This window comes from Macrobrachium nipponense, chromosome 3, assembly GCF_015104395.2.
Source record: "Macrobrachium nipponense isolate FS-2020 chromosome 3, ASM1510439v2, whole genome shotgun sequence".
In the NCBI taxonomy this organism is placed as follows: Eukaryota; Metazoa; Arthropoda; class Malacostraca; order Decapoda; family Palaemonidae; genus Macrobrachium; species Macrobrachium nipponense.
This window is the reverse complement of record NC_087202.1, coordinates 26,802,809-26,823,791: the sequence shown is the minus strand read 5'-3', so window position 1 is coordinate 26,823,791 and position 20,983 is coordinate 26,802,809. Positions and strand designations below refer to the sequence as shown.

General features: G+C 48.8%; 1 protein-coding gene across 1 annotated transcript in view; it reads right to left on the bottom strand.

The window, feature by feature from the left end:
• Positions 1-20,983, bottom strand: part of LOC135221667 (transmembrane protein 181-like) — a gene marked incomplete in the record, with an annotated part of 158,577 nt that overhangs the window by 108,595 nt on the left and 28,999 nt on the right.

Genomic DNA, 20,983 nt, shown 5'->3' with positions numbered 1-20,983 from the left:
AAAGAGGAGCAACTTGCAAGAGAACTGAGGTTGGTATTGGGCATACACATCCCTCAAATTCCTGAACAGAAAGATGTTACCCTTCTGATGGAATCAAGACCAGAACGGACTGTTCCATCTAAGGCCGGTTCTGGTAAATGAATTAGTTCAGTGGGAAGAGGGAGAAGAAAACTCCAACAGTGCCTTCACCTCTTCCTATAGGGTGAGGTCCTTCTGTGATCCAGGGAGACAAAACATTTGAAACCAGACCGCAAAGAGGGTGAGGAAGGGCAAAGACTCTAAGGGTAGCAGAGCCATATCTGACAGGCATCTGCTACCCATACTTCCACTCCATGTTGCTGCTAAGCTTGCCCAATGGCTCGACAGGCACCACCCTCATCAGCAGCAACTGAGAAGGACTGCCACACCACTACCAGGGTAAAAGAAGTCTTGATACCTCCACAAGGAGTCGCAGAAGTCTGGGACTTTCTCTGACCAAAGTAACTGGAATGCTGTTATGGCTATCAATTCCAGCGGTGTTGTCTCTTCTTAAAACATGGAAATTTCCTCCACACGGAGACATTCTAGAGACAGACTGGGACACAGATGAGTTAAGTCCAGTTCACTCTAAAAGACAGCAATGGTCTCTTTGAGAGAACGTGATATTTCCTATGGTGGGCTAGATGTGGAGAAAAGTGCCTTGCATGAACAGCTGGACCTGGGCATTCTCTTTGCCAAGGAAAAGCATGGGGGCAAGAAAATATAATGTCTCTTCCTCTGTATCATTTAAAAGATGTACCATTTCTCAATTGATTCTCCACAATGTGTCTCTCTAACAAAGCCTTCATACCATGGCCAGAATGGGAAGGAGAGTGTTTCCAGTCCCAAGCCTGTCCAAATCCCGTTTGAGGAGGAGGAACAAGTGAGATTGCAAACACCCTTGCCCAAACTCCTGATGACCGAAGTCCTGGCAAGTAAGCAAGGGTGTGAGCTGTCATCAACCTGTGATGACGATGTCTGCCAGGGTCATGTGATTGTGAGCAGGAGCTGTCCCATATACATGTTACAATCTACTTCGAAGCCAAGGTTCTTACAAAGGAAGAAGACTGAGTAGGGGACCCTCTCTTGCCTCGTCCTAGCAACCACAGCGGTCACTGGGTCGTTGTCCAGGATCCCTGGATAGTTCTCCTAGAGAAAGGAAGGGGGAGAGGGGTGCACATATATGCTCTCTGCTCACCTTTCCTCAGATATGCGTTGGCAGCTAGAACCAAGTCCATAGAGCAGGGACCCTTGCTGACCTTACTGCTATTGGGGTGCCAGTAAGCTGTGCAGGGTCAGCGCCCACAGAGTGGCAGAGTCAGTACAGTAGGCAGGCACAGGGGTGGGTACTGGTACATCGGGGGCCCAAAGAACCCCGGGTAGTTGTTGTACCTGTGTGATGAGCAATGGGAGTAGCAGTACCATGGTGCTTCTAGCAAGAAACCACAGATAGTACTGACAGCTCGGGTAGATGACCTACAATGAGTCTGAAGAATCCCAGGTAGCGGTTGCATCCATGCGCTCAGCAACAGAAGCAGTGGTACTATGGCCAGGGTAGGAAACCTGCTGGGACCAGTACCAGTACAATGGGGGTCCAAAAAACCCTTGGTAGCAGTTGCATCCATGCGCTCGACAACAGGAGCAGAGGTACCACGGTAACACTAGCATAAGACCAGGCCTGGTACCGGTAGACCAGTGGTCTAAGTATGCAGGCTATCAGGGTTGGTACTACTAGCGAGAAACCAGGCCTGGTACCAGTAAATCATCAGAGGTCTGGGTAGGCGAGCTACCAGGGTCGGTACCAGTAGACAAGGTAGGAGTTGCACCCATGATCAAGGCAACTGGAGCACAAGGCAACCTTCCTCTTGTTGGTTGGAAGAAGAGAGGAGGGAGGAGGCAACAGCATTCCACAATGAAGACGTAAAAACGACAACAATGACGACTTCCTTCTCCTCTTCTTGAATTTGTCAAGGGTGCCTTCCTTCAGCAACATCATGTACTAGAGAACATCACTCACAGATGATGTATATGGCAGTATACCTGGAAACTCAATCCGGCACTGCATGAGGGTTACCAAGGAAGTAGGAGCAGTCCTATAGCTAGCGGACTCCGTGGCCGCTAACTTGTCCTGGGCATGGTCGGAGCCGATACCACGAGGCCCTTCCAGCCTAATAAGAGTGATCATTAAGTTCAAAAGACACTTGGCTCTCCCAAGAGGTCTAGAAAGGTACACAACTTTCAAAGGGCCTCGACCTCTAGAACACCTCAAAAAATAAGTCAAGTTAGAATGTTTACAACACTCATATCACAGTGTGACATACTATAAAAAAATGAATAATAGTAAATGAGGATCACCTTCAAAAAAAGAAACTGAATACACAGTCTGTCCTTCCCTGGACAGTGCCTAACCCAGCGGTTACCTCCTCAAAAGGCTACAGTGATTAAGGGGTTTTTATATACGTAATTATATCACAAACAGCAATCATACAAACATATATCGATGAGTGGGCAGGGCTTCCCACCTACTGTTGGCAGCTAAAAATGATATTGTTAAGATACAATAAAGTTTGTTCATACTTACCTGGCAGATATATATATAGCTGTATTCTCTGAAGTCCGACAGAATTTCTAAAAACTTACGACACACGAAGTGGGAGTAGGGTGGTTAGTACCCATTCCCACCGCTGGGAGGCGGGTATCAGGATCCATTCCCATTTTCTATCAGATTTCTATCTCCACTGTCTCCTGAGGGGAGGTGGGTGGGTACTTAAAATATATATTTCTGGGCTCAGCTCGTGTCGCTGCGCGAAATATCCTTTAATCTATTATTTCTAGGGTAAATGTACTAACACATACCAGAGAATAAATAAAATAAAAGAAAAAGGTCAGTATAACTGACTCGTCACCCTCCAAGAGGGGGGTGTCGTATGAACACTAGGCGAGTGAGACCACTACCACGAGCCAAATACCAATAGAAATCTCCCACAACAAAAACAAAAACCCTCCATGAGGAGAGCCGACCCACAGAGTGAGCAGCTCGTACTACTACTACTCCATCCCATGCTGCCGACTGCTGCGCCTCTAGTGGCCATCCTTTCAAGTTAGCGCACACGAGTTCGGTTGTAGATATTTTTCTCATCTGTGTTTTTTTGTACCCTTTGCGTTGGATTTATCGATTATGGAGCGTGCAGCTATTGCAGCACCGGTTCCGCTACCCTTGGTTCCGATTCAGAGCCACCCCTCCACCTCCGCAGCAGCTCCGGCCTTGGACTCCAATTCTGGCCTGTTGCAACAGGTGGGGCGAACCTGGTTGGGTCCCTAAAGAGTAGCATGGGAAAAAACAAATGACTCTCGTCTGTCGGATAGGATTACTTCCCAGGACTCCATTATAGCCGGACTGAGAGAAGTCCCTCTAGCCTCTCCTTCACTTTCCAATACGAGTGGAACTCAGCTTCCTCCGTATGACTCGCTACCTCCGTTCTCGATGAACAATCCATGGAGAGTAGCGTCATACGCCCCCTTCCAAGACGGTCTCATTTCCATACCGGAATTCGGAACTCGAAGGATAGAGGACTTCGAGTTCTTCCCGGTAGACCTCCAGCCTCCGTTCATAGGCTACGCAAGGCTACAGCTTCAGCCATGGTTCGGATGATAGGGTACCAAAGGAGACAGTCCTCTATTCACGAGACCAGGCTCAGAGAGAATGGCTTAGATGTTTAGAGGACATGGATTGCTCTAATACTAGGATACAACCTTTCAAGAGTCCCTTTACCATTTTCACAATGGATGAGAGTACCCCGCTCCCGTTTCCTGACAAGATCGCGAGGTCTACCATCCCAGCGGCCCAGAAGGGGGGTACCCGATTGCCTCAATTGAAGGAAGCAGATCCACATCTCCGTTGCTCCCACCCCTCAGCCGGAGAATTGTGGGAGGACTTGCCAAACACCTTCTCAGCTGGCAAACTCAAACCGGACTGTGCTATGGAGCAGTTTGGTGAAAAGCTACCCAGGCTCTCAGATAGCCTTATTCAGGCTGAATTCGACGCGAAATCGCGATTAGCCAGATCAATTAACTCTATGGCTATGTCCGAGGTAGCAACCATAGCTTATGGCTCAGAACCGCTTTTTAAGCTCATGACCAAAGCCCTGACTCAAACGGTACAGTCGGATATGTTTGAGTTTGCCACTGCTAGAACGAATTGTCGGAAGCATGTCCTACAAGAGGCAAACCATTCGACATGAGCCGAATAGGTTACTCTCGTCTAACATCTGGGGAGCAGATCTCTTCCCAGAAGCTATGGTGAAGGAAGTCCAGTCAAAGGCTACGAGGCTGAACCAGAGCCTTAAGGACGGTGGGGCCTTACGGCTAAGAGGAGGCAAGACCTAACACCTAAAGGTAAGGGTCGGGGGAAACCTAGGCGTTTCCATCCTTACCAGAAGAAGCAGTCACGCTTTCCTCAGCAAGTTCCAGCGGTACCCTTAGTGCAACAGCCCAACCTTGTTCCACCTCTAAGGCACAATCACAGCCAATTTATGTGATATCCCCTCAACCTCAGCCCTCCACCTCTTACGCCATCTCTCCAGCTTACAATCAAGCCTTCGAGAGTCAAGCTTCACAGAAGTATGACCGCTCGGGTAAGGGAGGCAGAGGTAAGCGTTCCTTTCGTGGGAGAGGATCGGGAGGCCCCTTTAACAGGGGAAAGCACTTCAGAGGAGGCCGAGGCGGTTACCAGAACCAATGAAGAACTTCAGGTAGGAGGGAGGCTGTTCCACTTTCGCCACCGGTGGAACTTCAGCGAATGGGCTCAGAGCAATAGTGTCAAAAGGCCTGGGTTGGAGCTGGTTGACGAACCCACCTCCATCCAGACCTTTCCGTCAACTTCCTTCCAAGGAATTGACAGAGTACGCAGAGGACCTCCTTCAGAAAGGAGCTGTAGTGAGAGTCAAGAGATTAAAAATTTTCAAGGTCGCTTGTCAGCGTGCCAAAGAAAGGCTCACAAAAAAGAAGGGTAATTTTAGACTTGTCCCGCTTAAACTTAGCCATCCGCTGCGACAAGTTCAAGATGCTCACGATCTCACAGGTGCGGACCTTACTTCCCCGTAGGGGCCGTCACCACTCTATCGATCTTACAGACGCCTACTATCATATCCCTATTGCAAGACACTTCCGTCCATATCTGGGTTTCAAGATAGGAGACCAGACATTCTCCTTCAAGGTAGTTCCCTTCGGACTCAACGTGGCACCCAGGGTGTTCACGAAACTAGCGGAAGTGGTAGTGCAACAACTCAGATCACAAGGGATTATGGTAGTAGCGTATCTCGACGATTGGTTGATCTGGGCGCCAACAGTCGAGGAATGCAACAGAGCCACACTGAAAGTGATTCAGTTCCTGGAATATCTAGCTTCAAGATAAACAGGACCAAGTCAAGACTCACTCCAGAGTCAGACTTTCAGTGGCTGGGCATTCAATGGAATCTATCCTCCCATACTCTGTCGATTCCATCAACCAAAAGGAAAGAAATAGCGAAGTCAGTCAAGCAATTTCTAAGTCACAAACTGGCGTCAAGGAGAGCTCAGGAGAGGATCCTGGGTTCTCTCCAGTTTGCATCAGTGACAAACGTCTTAATGAAAGCCAAACTGAAAGACCTAACCAGAATCTGGCGCTCACAGAGCAAATGTCAGGTCCAGGGACAAACATCTTCAGTCCCTCTGATTCTAAAGAATCGACTGCAGACCGTGGGCGAAAGTCAAGAATTTGTCAGTGTCAGTACCCCTTCAGTTCCCTCCACCAGGGATTACCATCCACACAGACGCGTCCTTAAGCGGTTGGGGAGGGTATTCCAGGTCCAAAAGGTTCAAGGAACTTGGTCACCTCAGTTCAGTCAGTTCCATATAAACGTACTGGAGCAATGCAGTGTTCTTGACTCTAAAAAGGTGCGCCCACCAAAGTACTCCCACATAAAGCTAGTTCTGGACAGCGCAGTGGTAGTACATTGTATAAACAGAGGAGGCTCCAAGTCACGTCATCTAAATCATGTGATGGTAGCCATCTTTCTCCCTGGCAGACAAGTTCAGTTGGCATCTCTCCTCCACTCACATAGCTGGAGTGAGAAACGTCATAGCAGACGCGTTATCCCGATCAGTACCCCTAGAGTCGGAATGGTCACTGGACAACAGTTCGTTCCAATGGATCCTTCAAAGAGTCCCAGGGCTACAGGTGGATCTCTCGCATCCCAAGCGAATCACAAACTCCCCTGTTACGTAGCCCCCAACTGGACCCTCTGGCCTATGCCACGGACGCCCTGGCTCTGGACTGGAACAACTGGAAGAAGATTTATGTCTTTCCTCCAGTGAATCTTCTCATGAAAGTGTTAAACAAACTCAGGACGTTCAAGGGTCAAGTGGCCTCTAGTAGCCCCAAGACTGGCCGAAGAGCAATTGGTATCCCCTAATTCTGGAGCTGGGCCTTCGTCCTCTTCGGATCCCCAATCCAGGCTCTCCCAGTCAGTACAAACGAAGACTGTGTTCGCTTCCTCAGGGATTCTCAAAACCCTAACTTTATGGATTTCATGAAGTTTGCGGCAAAAAGAGATGCGAATATTGACCCTCAGAATATTCTCTTCTTGGAATCCGATAAAAGGGATTCAACTTTGAGACAGTATGATGCTGCTGTCAAAAAGTTAGCAATCTTCCTGAGAGAATCTGATATTAGAATCATGACAGTTAATTCAGCTATATCCTTTTTCAGATCCTTATTTGAAAAAGGTTTAGCAGCTAGCACGATTACGACAAACAAGTCAGCCTTGAAAAAGATATTTCAATTTGGGTTCAACATAGACTTGACGGATTCCTACTTCTCGTCTATCCCTAAGGCATGTGCTAGACTTAGACCTTCTGTAAGGCCTACGTCAGTTTCATGGTTCTTAAACGATGTTCTAAAACTGGCTTCAGAAACCGATAATGACATGCTCGTTTATAATGCTCTTAAGAAAACCCTGTTTTTTATTAAGCTTAGCTTCAGGAGCAAGAATTTCAGAACTGTCGGCTTTATCCAGAGATCGGATCATATTCAATTCCTTCCCACAGGGGAAGTACTACTTCTCCGGAACGTAGCTTTTTAGCAAAGAATGAAGATCCTTTGATGAGGTGGGAACCTTGGAAGGTACTACCCCTTCCACAAGATGTATCTCTTTGCCCAGTTACAACCTTACGAGCCTTTCTGTCCAGGACCTCCTCATCCTCATCGGGTCCCCTCTTTAAGAGGGAAAAAGGTGGAACTTTATCCATTAAAGGCATCAGGCAACAAATCCTGTACTTTATTAAGCAAGCCAATCCTGACTCTTCCCGAAAGCACATGATGTCAGGGCAGTAGCCACCTCAATTAATTATTTCCAACACATGAACTTCGATGAGTTGAAAAAGTATACCGGATGGAAATCGCCGACAGTGTTCAAACGCCATTACCTTAAGTCCTTGGAAGCTCTGAAATTTCCAGCAGTAGCAGCGGGAAACATTGTTTCCCCTGATTCTAGTTAATTTGTAGTAGAAGATTCAGTCCTCCTTTCTACCTGCTTCACCCAACAGTTCGTCTATTCCTACCGTGTTCATTTACATTCACTTGGTGTCTTAGCTGCTTTGATGATGATGTAGGTGTGACCCTTATTTTTTTGCTAGGGACACTCACAGATGATTATGGATTTTGATCTCATGGATGTTACCCCTTATTTTTTTATGCTAGGGGATACATCTCAATATAAGGTTTACGGGTTTTGTATATTAAGTCATATGCATTCCTTACATATTTTCATTGTTGTTTAATTTGTTCATTTTTAATTGCTGTTATATATTTTGATACATGCCTTTACACAGATACTATTTTGTTACATGTAAGCCAATTTACCTCTGTACATATGTAAATTACCTTATGATAAGAAACATGTTTAGAATTAAGGGTAATTTAAGCATATTTCTATTTTGTATCACTGTGTATTTGTATCTTTTTAGCAATTATACTCTTTTTTTTTTTTTATATTTACTTTATTTTTTATTTGAGACCTATTTTGTTTTATTTTTATTTCTTTTGTTACAATCTTGGGCTATTTCTCTGGTACGATTTCGCGCAGCGACACGAGCTGAGCCCAGAAAAGGGATTTTGACGTAAGGAAAAATCTATTTCTGGGCGATTGGCTCGTGTCGCCAGCGAAATCCCACCCTACCCATCCCTTCGCCCAAGATTGTCTGCTAACTTCAGGATGGCCACTAGAGGCGCAGCAGTCGGCAGCATGGGATGGAAGTAAGTAGTAGTACGAGCTGCTCACTCTGTGGGTCGGCTCTCCTCATGGAGGGTTTTTGTTTTTGTGGGAGATTTCTATTGGTATTTGGCTCGTGGTAGTGGTCTCACTCGCCTAGTGTTCATACCGACACCCCTCTTGGAAGGGTGAGCGAGTCAGTTATACTGACCTTTTTCTTTTAATTTTATTTATTCTCTGGTATGTGTTAGTACATTTACCCTAGAAATAATAGATTAAAGGATATTCGCTGGCGACACGAGCCAATCGCCCAGAAATAGATTTTTCCTTACGTCAAAATCCCTTATATCTGCCAGGTAAGTATGAACAAACTTTATTGTATCTTAACAATATCATTTTGTTGATGAAACTTACCTGTCAGATATATATATAGCTGAATCCACCTTTGGCGGTGGGGGAGAGACAGAAAAGGATTTTAGGGAACATATAAAGTAGATGATTGACATCTTGGTTCCTTACCTGTTAGCATAGCTGACTTCGTGATTATTGTAACCCAAGCCTGCATCTGCTTCACTAGAGTTACCAACAAGGTAGAGACCTGTGTAGTTGGTGCGCTCTAGATGATCTGCCAACGGGGACGAGACCACAATGTGGACTAGACCATGACCATACTCAAGAGGACAACGAGGCAAAACCACCCCCTAAGTTAGCCTAACCAAATACTCCCATATACCAAAGGCTAAAAGAAGGGAAGACCGCATTCGGCGGCCGACCTACAACCATACATTACAAACATTAAAAAACTCACCTACCCTTTTCTATGGGAAAGGATGAGTGCTACCTCCTGCCCCCAAGAAAGTGTCCTGCGGCGACGTATGGTCCCCCAAAAAAAACCAAAAGAGAGCAACAGTTCTCATATGTCATTCTGACTCCCGTAAATAGTGCGAGGCAAACACGAGTTACTTCTCCAAAAGGTGGCACTTAAAAATATCTTTGAGAGCCTTATATGAAAGCTATAGGAGTTCGAAATAGCCCTTACTTCGTGAGCCGTTAATTTTTAAAAAGCTTAAAGTCACTGTCTTGACAATTAGAGTCGCCTCCAATTAATGGTGTTCCTTAAAAAGAATGCCAGTGCATTCTTGGACATGGGCATATTAGGTCTCTTGACCGAAACACCATAAGTTCTCCGCATAACCTCACACTCCTTTGTCCTACGAAGATATTCTCTAAGAGCCCTAACAGGACACAGGACTCTTTCTGGCTCTTGACCAATGATTTCTGCCATACCCTGATTTCGAACGTCTTAGGCCAAGGATTGGAAGGGTTCTCATTCTTAGCCAGGAATGACATACCCAAAGAGCAGACTGCATTATGCCCTTTGAAGCCGACGTGTTTACTAATCGCCTGTATCTCGCTAACCCTCTTCGCCGTTGCCAGAGCAGTTAGGAATACAGTCTTCTTCGTCAAATCTCGCAAAGAGGCAGAGTAAAGAGGTTCAAAGCGGGCTTGACATTAAAAAACTTGAGAACCACGTCCAGATTCCACGAAGGCAACTTAGCTATCGGTACCTTGGTGGTCTCAATAGATTTTAGTAGATCATGTAGGTCCTTGTATTAGCAAGGTCAAGACCTCTATGTCGAAAAACTACAGATAAGACACTCTGTAGCCTTTAATGGTTGACACTGCAAGCTTCAAATCTCGCCTGAGATAAAGAAGGAAGTCGGCGATCTGGCTCACAGAGGTCGTGGTAGAGGAAACTCCTTTCTTCCTACACCAGCTCCTAAAAGCGGCCCACTTCGACTGGTAAACCGCGATTGACGAAGGTCTTCTCGCGGTGGCGATCGCTTTAGCCACAGGTTTCGAAAAACCTCTCGCTCTGCCCAAACTTCTGGATAGTCTGAACGCAGTCAGACTCCAGAGCGGAGAGGTTTTTTGTGGTACCTCTCGAAGTGGGGCTGTTTGAGTAGATCTCTCCTTAACGAAGAGATCTCGGAAAATCCACCAGGTAGGACATCACCTCTGTGAACCAGATCGCTGCAGGCCAAAAGGGGGCGATTAACGTCAACCCTCGTCCCCTACCGAAGCTGTGAACTTTCTCATCACTTCTCCCAGAATCTTGAAGGGGGAAATGCGTAGAGGTCTAGGCCGTCCAATCCCATAACAGGCGTCCACTGCTACTGCCCCCGGATCGAGAACTGGGGAGCAGATAAATTGGAAGTCTCGCCGTCCTTGCGGTTGCAAAAAACGTCCACCAAGGGGCGTCCCCTAAGACTCCACAGCTCCTGGCATACGTCCTGATTGAGGGTCCACTCTGTCGGCAGCAACTGTCCTTGTCGACTGAGGGAGATCCGCACGGACGTTCTCGACTCCGGCAATGAATCCTTGTCAAGATCGTGATCTCTCTCGCCTTCGCCCAAAGCAGAATTTCTTTTGCTAGAGCGAACAGGAGCGAGAGTGAGTTCCTCCTTGTTTCTTCAAGTATGCCAGGGCTGTGGTATTGTCCGAGTTGACTTGAACTACTCGACGGGAGACTTTTGTCCTGAAAGAACTGGAGCGCTAATCTGAACAGTCTGCCAGCTCCTTGAAGTTGATATGCCAGGCTACCTGTTCCCCTCTCCAGGTGTCCTGACACTTCCTCCACCCTAGTGTTGCTCCCCACCCCGTGGATGACGCGTCGGAGAACAACACTAGGTCGGGTTCCGAAGCTTGAGGGATATGCCCTCTGAGAGCTTTAACGGATCGAGCCACCATCTTAGATGGCTCTTTACCTCTTCGAGATGGTTAAGATCATATCGAAGTTGTCCTTCTCTGTCCAATTGTCCGACAGGAAGAAACTGAAGAGGTCGGAGGTGTAGCCTCCCCAGGGGAAACAAACTTCTCCAGCAGAGGAAATGGTCCCCAGCAGACTCATCCATTCCCTCACCGAGCATGAATCCTTCCCTAGAAAGCTGACACGGCCTTGTTGCTGACGTTCCTGGGACGGAAAAGCCCGAAAAGCCACTGAATCCATCTGAATCCCCCAGATACACGATGGACTGTGTTGGGGTCAGATGTGACTTTTCGAAGTTCACCAGAAGGTCCCAGGGACGCAGCTAAAGACAGAGTCGTTTTTCAGGTCCTCCAGGCACCGGGTCTGCGAAGAAGCTCGTATGAGCCAGTCGTCCAGGTAGAGAGAGATCCTGATGTTGGAAAGATGGAGCCACCTCGCCACATTCTTCATTAAGATGGTGAACACAAATGGGGCCGTACTCAGACCGAAACAAAGAGCCCTGAACTGAAACACCTTTCCTTTCAGGACGAACCGAAGGTACTTCATGGAGACTGGGGGTGTATCTGGACGTGAAAGTATGCGTCGGCTGAAGAGCGAGTGATACCATCCAATCCCCCGAGGTCTTAAGGCCCCCAGAACTGACTGAGGTGTCTCCATCTTGAACTTTTGCCAAGGATTGGAAGGGTTCTCATTCTTAGCCAGGAATGAACATACCCAAAGAGCAGACTGCATTATGCCCTTTGAAGCCGACGTGTTTACTAATCGCCTGTATCTCGCTAAAACCCTCTTCGCCGTTGCCAGAGCAGTTGGAATAACAGTCTTCTTCGTTCAAATCTCGCAAAGAGGCAGAGTAAAGAGGTTCAAAGCGGCTTGACATTAAAAACTTGAGAACCACGTCCAGATTCCACGAAGGCAACTTAGCTATCGGTACCTTGGTGGTCTCAATAGATTTTAGTAGATCATGTAGGTCCTTGTTATTAGCAAGGTCAAGACCTCTATGTCGAAAAAACTACAGATAAGACACTTCTGTAGCCTTTAATGGTTGACACTGCAAGCTTCAAATCTCGCCTGAGATAAAGAAGGAAGTCGGCGATCTGGCTCACAGAGGTCGTGGTAGAGGAAACTCCTTTCTTCCTACACCAGCTCCTAAAAGCGGCCCACTTCGACTGGTAAACCGCGATTGACGAAGGTCTTCTCGCGGTGGCGATCGCTTTAGCCACAGGTTTCGAAAAACCTCTCGCTCTGCCCAACTTCTGGATAGTCTGAACGCAGTCAGACTCAGAGCGGAGAGGTTTTTGTGGTACCTCTCGAAGTGGGGCTGTTTGAGTAGATCTCTCCTTAACGGAAGAGATCTCGGAAAATCCACCAGGTAGGACATCACCTCTGTGAACCAGATCGCTGCAGGCCAAAAGGGGCGATTAACGTCAACCTCGTCCCTCCGAAGCTGTGAACTTTCTCATCACTTCTCCCAGAATCTTGAAGGGGGGAAATGCGTAGAGGTCTAGGCCCGTCCAATCCCATAACAGGGCGTCCACTGCTACTGCCCCCGGATCGAGAACTGGGGAGCAGTAAATTGGAAGTCTCGCCGTCCTTGCGGTTGCAAAAACGTCCACCAAGGGGCGTCCCCTAAGACTCCACAGCTCCTGGCATACGTCCTGATTGAGGGTCCACTCTGTCGGCAGCAACTGTCCTTGTCGACTGAGGAGATCCGCACGGACGTTCTCGACTCCGGCAATGAACCTTGTCAAGATCGTGACTCTCTCGCCTTCCTTCGCCCAAAGCAGAATCTTTTGCTAGAGCGAACAGGGAGAGAGAGTGAGTTCCTCCTTGTTTCTTCAAGTATGCCATGGGCTGTGGTATTGTCCGAGTTGACTTGAACTACTCGACGGGAGACTTTGTCCTGAAAGATCTGGAGCGCTAACTGAACAGCTGCCAGCTCCTTGAAGTTGATATGCCAGGCTAACCTGTTCCCCTCTCCAGGTGCCTGACACTTCCTCCACCCCTAGTGTTGCTCCCCACCGCCGTGGATGACGCGTCGGAGAACAACACTAGGTCGGGGTTCCGAAGCTTGAGGGATATGCCCTCTGAGAGCTTTAACGGATCGAGCCACCATCTTAGATGGCTCTTTACCTCTTCTGAGATGGTTAAGATCATATCGAAGTTGTCCTTCTCTGTCCAATTGTCCGACAGGAAGAACTGAAGAGGTCGGAGGTGTAGCCTCCCCAGGGAAACAAACTTCTCCAGCGAGGAAATGGTCCCCAGCAGACTCATCCATTCCCTCACCGAGCATGAATCCTTCCCTAGAAAGCTGACACGCCTTGTTGCTGACGTTCCTGGGACGGAAAAGCCCGAAAAGCCACTGAATCCATCTGAATCCCCAGATACACGATGGACTGTGTTGGGTCAGATGTGACTTTTGCGAGTTCACCAGAAGTCCCAGGGACGCAGCTAAAGACAGAGTCGTTTTCAGTCCTCCAGGCACCGGGTCTGCGAAGAAGCTCGTATGAGCCAGTCGTCCAGGTAGAGAGAGATCCTGATGTTGGAAAGATGGAGCACCTCGCCACATTCTTCATTAAGATGTAGAACACAAATGGGGCCGTACTCAGACCGAAACAAAGAGCCCTGAACTGAAACACCTTTCCTTTCAGGACGAACCGAAGGTACTTCATAGATGGGGGTGTATCGGGACGTGAAAAGTATGCGTCCTGAAAGATCGAGTGATACCATCCAATCCCCCGGTCTTAAGGCCCCAGAACTGACTGAGTCTCCCATCTTGAACTTTTGCCAAGGATTGGAAGGGTTCTCATTCTTAGCCAGGAATGACATACCCAAAGAGCAGACTGCATTATGCCCTTTGAAGCCGACGTGTTACTAATCGCCTGTATCTCGCTAACCCTCTTCGCCGTTGCCAGAGCAGTTAGGAATACAGTCTTCTTCGTCAAATCTCGCAAAGAGGCAGAGTAAAGAGGTTCAAAGCGGCTTGACATTAAAAACTTGAGAACCACGTCCAGATTCCACGAAGGCAACTTAGCTATCGGTAACCTTGGTGGTCTCATAGATTTTAGAGATCATGTAGGTCCTTGTTATTAGCAAGTCAAGACCTCTATGTCGAAAACTACAAGATAAGACACTTCTGTAGCCTTTAATGGTTGACACTGCAAGCTTCAAATCTCGCCTGAGATAAAGAAGGAAGTCGGCGATCTGGCTCACAGAGGTCGTGGTAGAGGAACTCCTTTCTTCCTACACCAGCTCCTAAAAGCGGCCCACTTCGACTGGTAAACCGCGATTGACGAAAGGTCCTTCTCGCGGGGTGGCGATCGCTTTAGCCACAGGTTTCGAAAAACCTCTCGCTCTGCCCAACTTCTGGATAGTCTGAACGCAGTCAGACTCAGAGCGGTAGTTTTTGGTGGTACCTCTCGAAGTGGGGCTGTTTGAGTAGATCTCCTTAACGGAAGAGATCTCAGGAAATCCACCAGGTAGGACATCACCTCTCGTGAACCAGATCGCTGCAGGCCAAAAAGGGGGCGATTAACGTCAACCTCGTCCCTCCGAAGCTGTGAACTTTCTCATCACTTCTCCCAGAATCTTGAAGGGGGGAAATGCGTAGAGGTCTAGGCCCGTCCAATCCCATAACAGGGCGTCCACTGCTACTGCCCCCGGATCGAGAACTGGGGAGCAGTAAATTGGAAGTCTCGCCGTCCTTGCGGTTGCAAAAACGTCCACCAAGGGGCGTCCCCTAAGACTCCACAGCTCCTGGCATACGTCCTGATTGAGGGTCCACTCTGTCGGCAGCAACTGTCCTTGTCGACTGAGGAGATCCGCACGGACGTTCTCGACTCCGGCAATGAACCTTGTCAAGATCGTGATCTCTCTCGCCTTCGCCCAAAGCAGAATTTCTTTTGCTAGAGCGAACAGGGAGCGAGAGTGAGTTCCTCCTTGTTTCTTCAAGTATGCCAGGGCTGTGGTATTGTCCGAGTTGACTTGAACTACTCGACGGGAGACTTTGTCCTGAAAGAACTGGAGCGCTAACTGAACAGCTGCCAGCTCCTTGAAGTTGATATGCCAGGCTACCTGTTCCCCTCTCCAGGTGCCTGACACTTCCTCCACCCCTAGTGTTGCTCCCCACCCGTGGATGACGCGTCGGAGAACAACACTAGGTCGGGGTTCCGAAGCTTGAGGGATATTGCCCTCTGAGAGCTTTAACGGATCGAGCCACCATCTTAGATGGCTCTTTACTCTTCTGAGATGGTTAAGATCATATCGAAGTTGTCCTTCTCTGTCCAATTGTCCGACAGGAAGAACTGAAGAGGCGGAGGTGTAGCCTCCCCAGGGAAACAAACTTCTCCAGCGAGGAAATGGTCCCAGCAGACTCATCCATTCCCTCACCGAGCATGAATCCTTCCCTAGAAAGCTCACACGCCTTGTTGCTGACGTTCCTGGGACGGAAAAGCCCGAAAAAGCCACGAATCCATCTGAATCCCCAGATACACGATGGACTGTGTTGGGGTCAGATGTGACTTTTCGAAGTTCACCAGAAGTCCCAGGGACGCAGCTAAAGACAGAGTCGTTTTCAGGTCCTCCAGGCACCGGGTCTGCGAAGAAGCTCGTATGAGCCAGTCGTCCAGGTAGAGAGAGATCCTGATGTTGGAAAGATGGAGCCACCTCGCCACTTCTTCATTAAGATGGTGAACACAAATGGGGCCGTACTCAGACCGAAACAAAGAGCCCTGAACTGAAACACCTTTCCTTTCAGGACGAACCGAAGGTACTCATAGACTGGGGGTGTATCGGGACGTGAAAGTATGCGTCCTGAGATCGAGTGATACCATCCAATGCCCCCGGTCTTAAGCCCCCAGAACTGACTGAGGTGTCTCCATCTTGAACTTTTTTGCCAAGGATTGGAAGGGTTCTCATTCTTAGCCAGGAATGACATACCAAAGAGCAGACTGCATTATGCCCTTTGAAGCCGACGTGTTTACTAATCGCCTGTATCTCGCTAACCCTCTTCGCCGTTGCCAGAGCAGTTAGGAATACAGTCTTCTTCGTCAAATCTCGCAAAGAGGCAGAGTAAAGAGGTTCAAAGCGGCTTGACATTAAAAACTTGAGAACCAGTCCAGATTCCACGAAGGCAACTTAGCTATCGGTACCTTGGTGGTCTCAATAGATTTTAGTAGATCATGTAGGTCCTTGTTATTAGCAAGGTCAAGACCTCTATGTCGAAAAACTACAGATAAGACACTTCTGTAGCCTTTAATGGTTGACACTGCAAGCTTCAAATCTCGCCTGAGATAAAGAAGGAAGTCGGCGATCTGGCTCACAGAGGTCGTGGTAGAGGAAACTCCTTTCTTCCTACACCAGCTACTAAAAGCGCGGCCCACTTCGACTGGTAAACCGCGATTGACGAAGGTCTTCTCGCTGGTGGCGATCGCTTTAGCCAACAGGTTTCGAAAAACCTCTCGCTCTGCCCAACTTCTGGATAGTCTGAACGCAGTCAGACTCAGAGCGGAGAGGTTTTTGTGGTACCTCTCGAAGTGGGGCTGTTTGAGTAGATCTCTCCCTTAACGGAAGAGATCTCGGGAAAATCCACCAGGTAGGACCATCACCTCTGTGAACCAGATCGCTGCAGGCCAAAAGGGGGCGATTAAACGTCAACCTCGTCCCCTCCGAAGCTGTGAACTTTCTCATCACTTCTCCCAGAATCTTGAAGGGGGGAAATGCGTAGAGGTCTAGGCCGTCCAATCCCATAACAGGGCGTCCACTGCTACTGCCCCCGGATCGAGAACTGGGGAGCAGTAAATTGGAAGTCTCGCCTCCTTGCGGTTGCAAAAACGTCCACCAAGGGGCGTCCCCTAAGACTCCACAGCTCCTGGCATACGTCCTGATTGAGGGTCCACTCTGTCGGCAGCAACTGTCCTTGTCGACTGAGGAGATCCGCACGGACGTTCTCGACTCCGGCAATGAACCTTGTCAAGATCGTGATCTCTCTCGCCTTCGCCCAAAGCAGAATTTCTTTTGCTAGAGCGAACAGGGAGCGAGTGAGTGAGTTCCTCCTTGTTTCTTCAAGTATGCCAGGGCTGTGGTATTGTCCGAGTTGACTTGAACTACTCGACGGGAGACTTTGTCCTGAAAGAACTGGAGCGCTAACTGAACAGCTGCCAGCTCCTTGAAGTTGATATGCCAGGCTACCTGTTCCCCTCTCCAGGTGCCTGACACTTCCTCACCCCTAGTGTTGCTCCCCACCCCACCCCGTGGATGACGCGTCGGAGAACAACACTAGGTCGGGGTTCCGAAGCTTGAGGGATATGCCCTCTGAGAGCTTTAACGGATCGAGCCACCATCTTAGATGGCTCTTTACCTCTTCTGAGATGGTTAAGATCATATCGAAGTTGTCCTTCTCTGTCCAATTGTCCGACAGGAAGAACTGAAGAGGTCGGAGTGTAGCCTCCCCAGGGAAACAAACTTCTCCAGCGAGGAAATGGTCCCCAGCAGACTCATCCATTCCCTCACCGAGCATGAATCCTTCCCTAGAAAGCTGACACGCCTTGTTGCTGACGTTCCTGGGACGGAAAAGCCCGAAAAGCCACTGAATCCATCTGAATCCCCAGATACACGATGGACTGTGTTGGGGTCAGATGTGACTTTTCGAAGTTCACCAGAAGTCCCAGGGACGCAGCTAAAGACAGAGTCGTTTTCAGGTCCTCCAGGCACCGGGTCTGCGAAGAAGCTCGTATGAGCCAGTCGTCCAGGTAGAGAGAGATCCTGATGTTGGAAAGATGGAGCCACCTCGCCACATCTTCATTAAGATGGTGAACACAAATGGGGCCGTACTCAGACCGAAACAAAGAGCCCTGAACTGAAACACCTTTCCTTTCAGGACGAACCGAAGGTACTTCATAGACTGGGGGGTGTATCGGGACGTGAAGTATGCGTCCTGAAGATCGAGTGATACCATCCAATCCCCCGGTCTTAAGGCCCCAGAACTGACTGGAGGTGTCTCCATCTTGAACTTTTGCTTTTCTCATAAAGCGGTTCAGACGACTTACATCCAAGACTGGCCGCCACCCTTCCGAGTGTTTTCGGAACAAGAAACAATCTGTTTGTAAAATCCTGGCGTAGCCAGGTCTAAGACCTGTTCCACTGCTCGTTTCTCGAGCATCTGCTCGAGCAGATCGAAAAGAATCCTTTGTTTTTTCTTGAGGATACGACGGGGACAAGTGTCCCTGGAGTGGAAGTCACAGGGGGAGGCTTTACAAACGGAATCTTGTACCCCTTCTCTATGATATTGAGAGACCAGGTGTCTGCCCTCCTCTTTCTCTCCAGGCTCCTCCAAACAAACTGAAGCCTGGCTCCTACCGGTGACTGAAGGAACGCATTCTCACTTCTTGCCCCTGGACTTAGCCGGGGCTCTACCTCTAGGAAGACCCCTTCCTCGGGGTAAAGATCTAACTGAAGATCCTCCACGAAAGGGCTTCTGCTTCTTAAAAGACTGGACTCCTGAAGACGTGGAAGGGACAGCAGGACGTCTCGACGACTGTGTCAAAAGGTCGTGAGTGGCTTTCTCCTGAAGACTTACTGCCAGATCCTTCACCAAAGCCTGGGGGAAGAGATGACTCGAGAAAGGCGCATACAAAAGTTCTGTCTTCTGTGCGGGAGAGACAGACTTAGCTGCAAAATTGCAATACAGCGATCTCTTCTTCAACACGCCTGCTGAAAAATGAGATGCTAACTCTTCTGAGCCATCCTGACGGCCTTGTCCATGCATGACAATACACTGGACAGCTCCCCCAAGCTGATCGAATCTGGCTTACGAGACTGGTTGTCTAACACTCCGAGACACCAGTCTAAAAAGTTAAAGACTTCTATGGACCTAAACAGACCCTTCAACAGATGATCCATTTCTGAAGTAGTCCACGACACCTTCGCTGAGGCTAAAAGAGCTCTCCCTGTACTGACGTCGGAACCTTCAAACCTAACTCCTCACCGGTTTCATACCACATCCCTGCCTTACCGCTAAGTCTAGACGGAGGCAGGGCGAAAGTGGTGCTTCCTTTAGCTTTCCTAATCTCCATCCAGGCGTTAACTTTCCGGAAAGCCCTCTTGGTAGACAAAGACGTCTTCATCTTTACAAACCCTGGTGTCTTCTTAGCTTTCGACGACGAAAACTGCGATGGAGGAGAAGGAGGAGCAGAAGGAAGGAAGGTATCTCCAAAAGAATCATGGAGCAGCCGAGCCAAAACTCGATAGTCTGAAGAAGACGACGTCGAGGGTTGTTCTTCGTCAACCTCCTCCGAAGAACAGCTCAATTCCCCTTCTTCCTTACCCCCCGAGTTTAAACTCCGAAGAAAGAGCAGAAGACCTTTCACTCCAAGTCTCCTATCAGACCGATGACAAGAAGAAAAGGGTAACGTACCCTTAACAGAATCGTTAGCCGACACAGGATCAGCAATCACAACTTGAGTAGAATGCGAAGTAGAAGGAAGACGTGTAGCGTCAGCTAAAGACTCTGGAACAACGTCCGATCGAGAGCGAACTTCCGTATTCGCGTCCAAGAAGCTCTTACGACGATGTCTATTAGCGTCCATCGGAGCGTCCAACCTAGCGTCCCTCCGAGCGTCCAACAAAGCGTCCAAATCAGCGTCCAACTGAGCGTCCAACGAAGCGTCCAAAGAAGCGATGAGCGGAGCGTCTCTCTCCTAGCGTCCCTCGAAGCATCTCTACGATCGTCCCGCGAAGAGACAGGAACTGACACTTGACGAGCGTCAACACAAGCATGACGAAGCGGAGCAGGATGTACCAAATTCCGTCCGTCAGAAACCAAAACATCTTCATCAGAAACGTCGATGTCGGAACGCCTAGCGTCCTCACGTCGAGAAGAGAGGGCAGAATGAAGAAACCTCTCTCTCTCCTGACGTTTACCTACACCTCTAGACGAACGCTGGGGAGAACGAAGCCTAGAAGATGAAATACCAGGAAACGGGGACGAAAGACGAGCAGGCGGAGAAGACTGTCTTGATCTCTTGATCGGAAGTCTGTCGTCCTTCTTACGACCAGAAACCGTTTCCTTCTGCTTAAGTAAAGCATCCAGTTGCCGCTGCATAGCAAGGATTATCTCCGTCTGCGAAGGTTCTTTACGAGGAGAAGAGCTATGCCTGTGAGAAGGTGAGGGGCGAGGGGACGCCTTCTTCCTTCTCCCAGGAACAGCCTGGCTCTAGAGCGACTGGGCGCTCTAAGGCATCATCATCAGAAGACGACCTAGCCTTCTTCTGGGGCGGAAAGGACACGCTTTCCGGAGAAGAATGCCAATCAGATGAAGCATGACGGGAAGCGTCCTGATCTTGAAACGTCCTCTTCAAAGGTCACGAATCCGAACGAGATTCCCACCCCTTGCGCGGGGAGGACGCGTCGGAAGACGAGAAACAATCCTTTAGGATACGTGCTCGAGCACGCTCCTTAGCAGCCTGGGAAGCGTCAACAGGTACTGCTGAAGGGACGTCAGATCGGTGGGGGATCCCCGTAACCCTCCTTCGGCCTTCGACATGCCCTCTCCCTGAGTCCTGGGAGTCCGGCAGAGGTCCCAGCCTAGAGGCGCTATAGGGCCGATCTGACTCCCCCTCCACTTCACTAGGGGCACTATCACTACACTTAGCACTTTGCCTATTTTCAAGGGCAGAACCTTAGATTCCAGAGTTTTTCAAAGAATCTAAAATAAGCGAAAGGGCATTACCCGCCGCAGACACCACTTGAGGGCCCGAAGGCAACACTACGGGGTTAGGAGTCACAAAATCTAAAGAAGGGTTAGAAGGGGTTACATTAATACCCTGTCTGCTACCCGATTTACTCCTGGAGGAAGACCTCCTGATCCTATCACGCTCTAATTTATTAACATAGGATTCATACGTCTTCCATTGTGCATCACTCAAACTTTCACACTCCGTGCAGCGAAAAT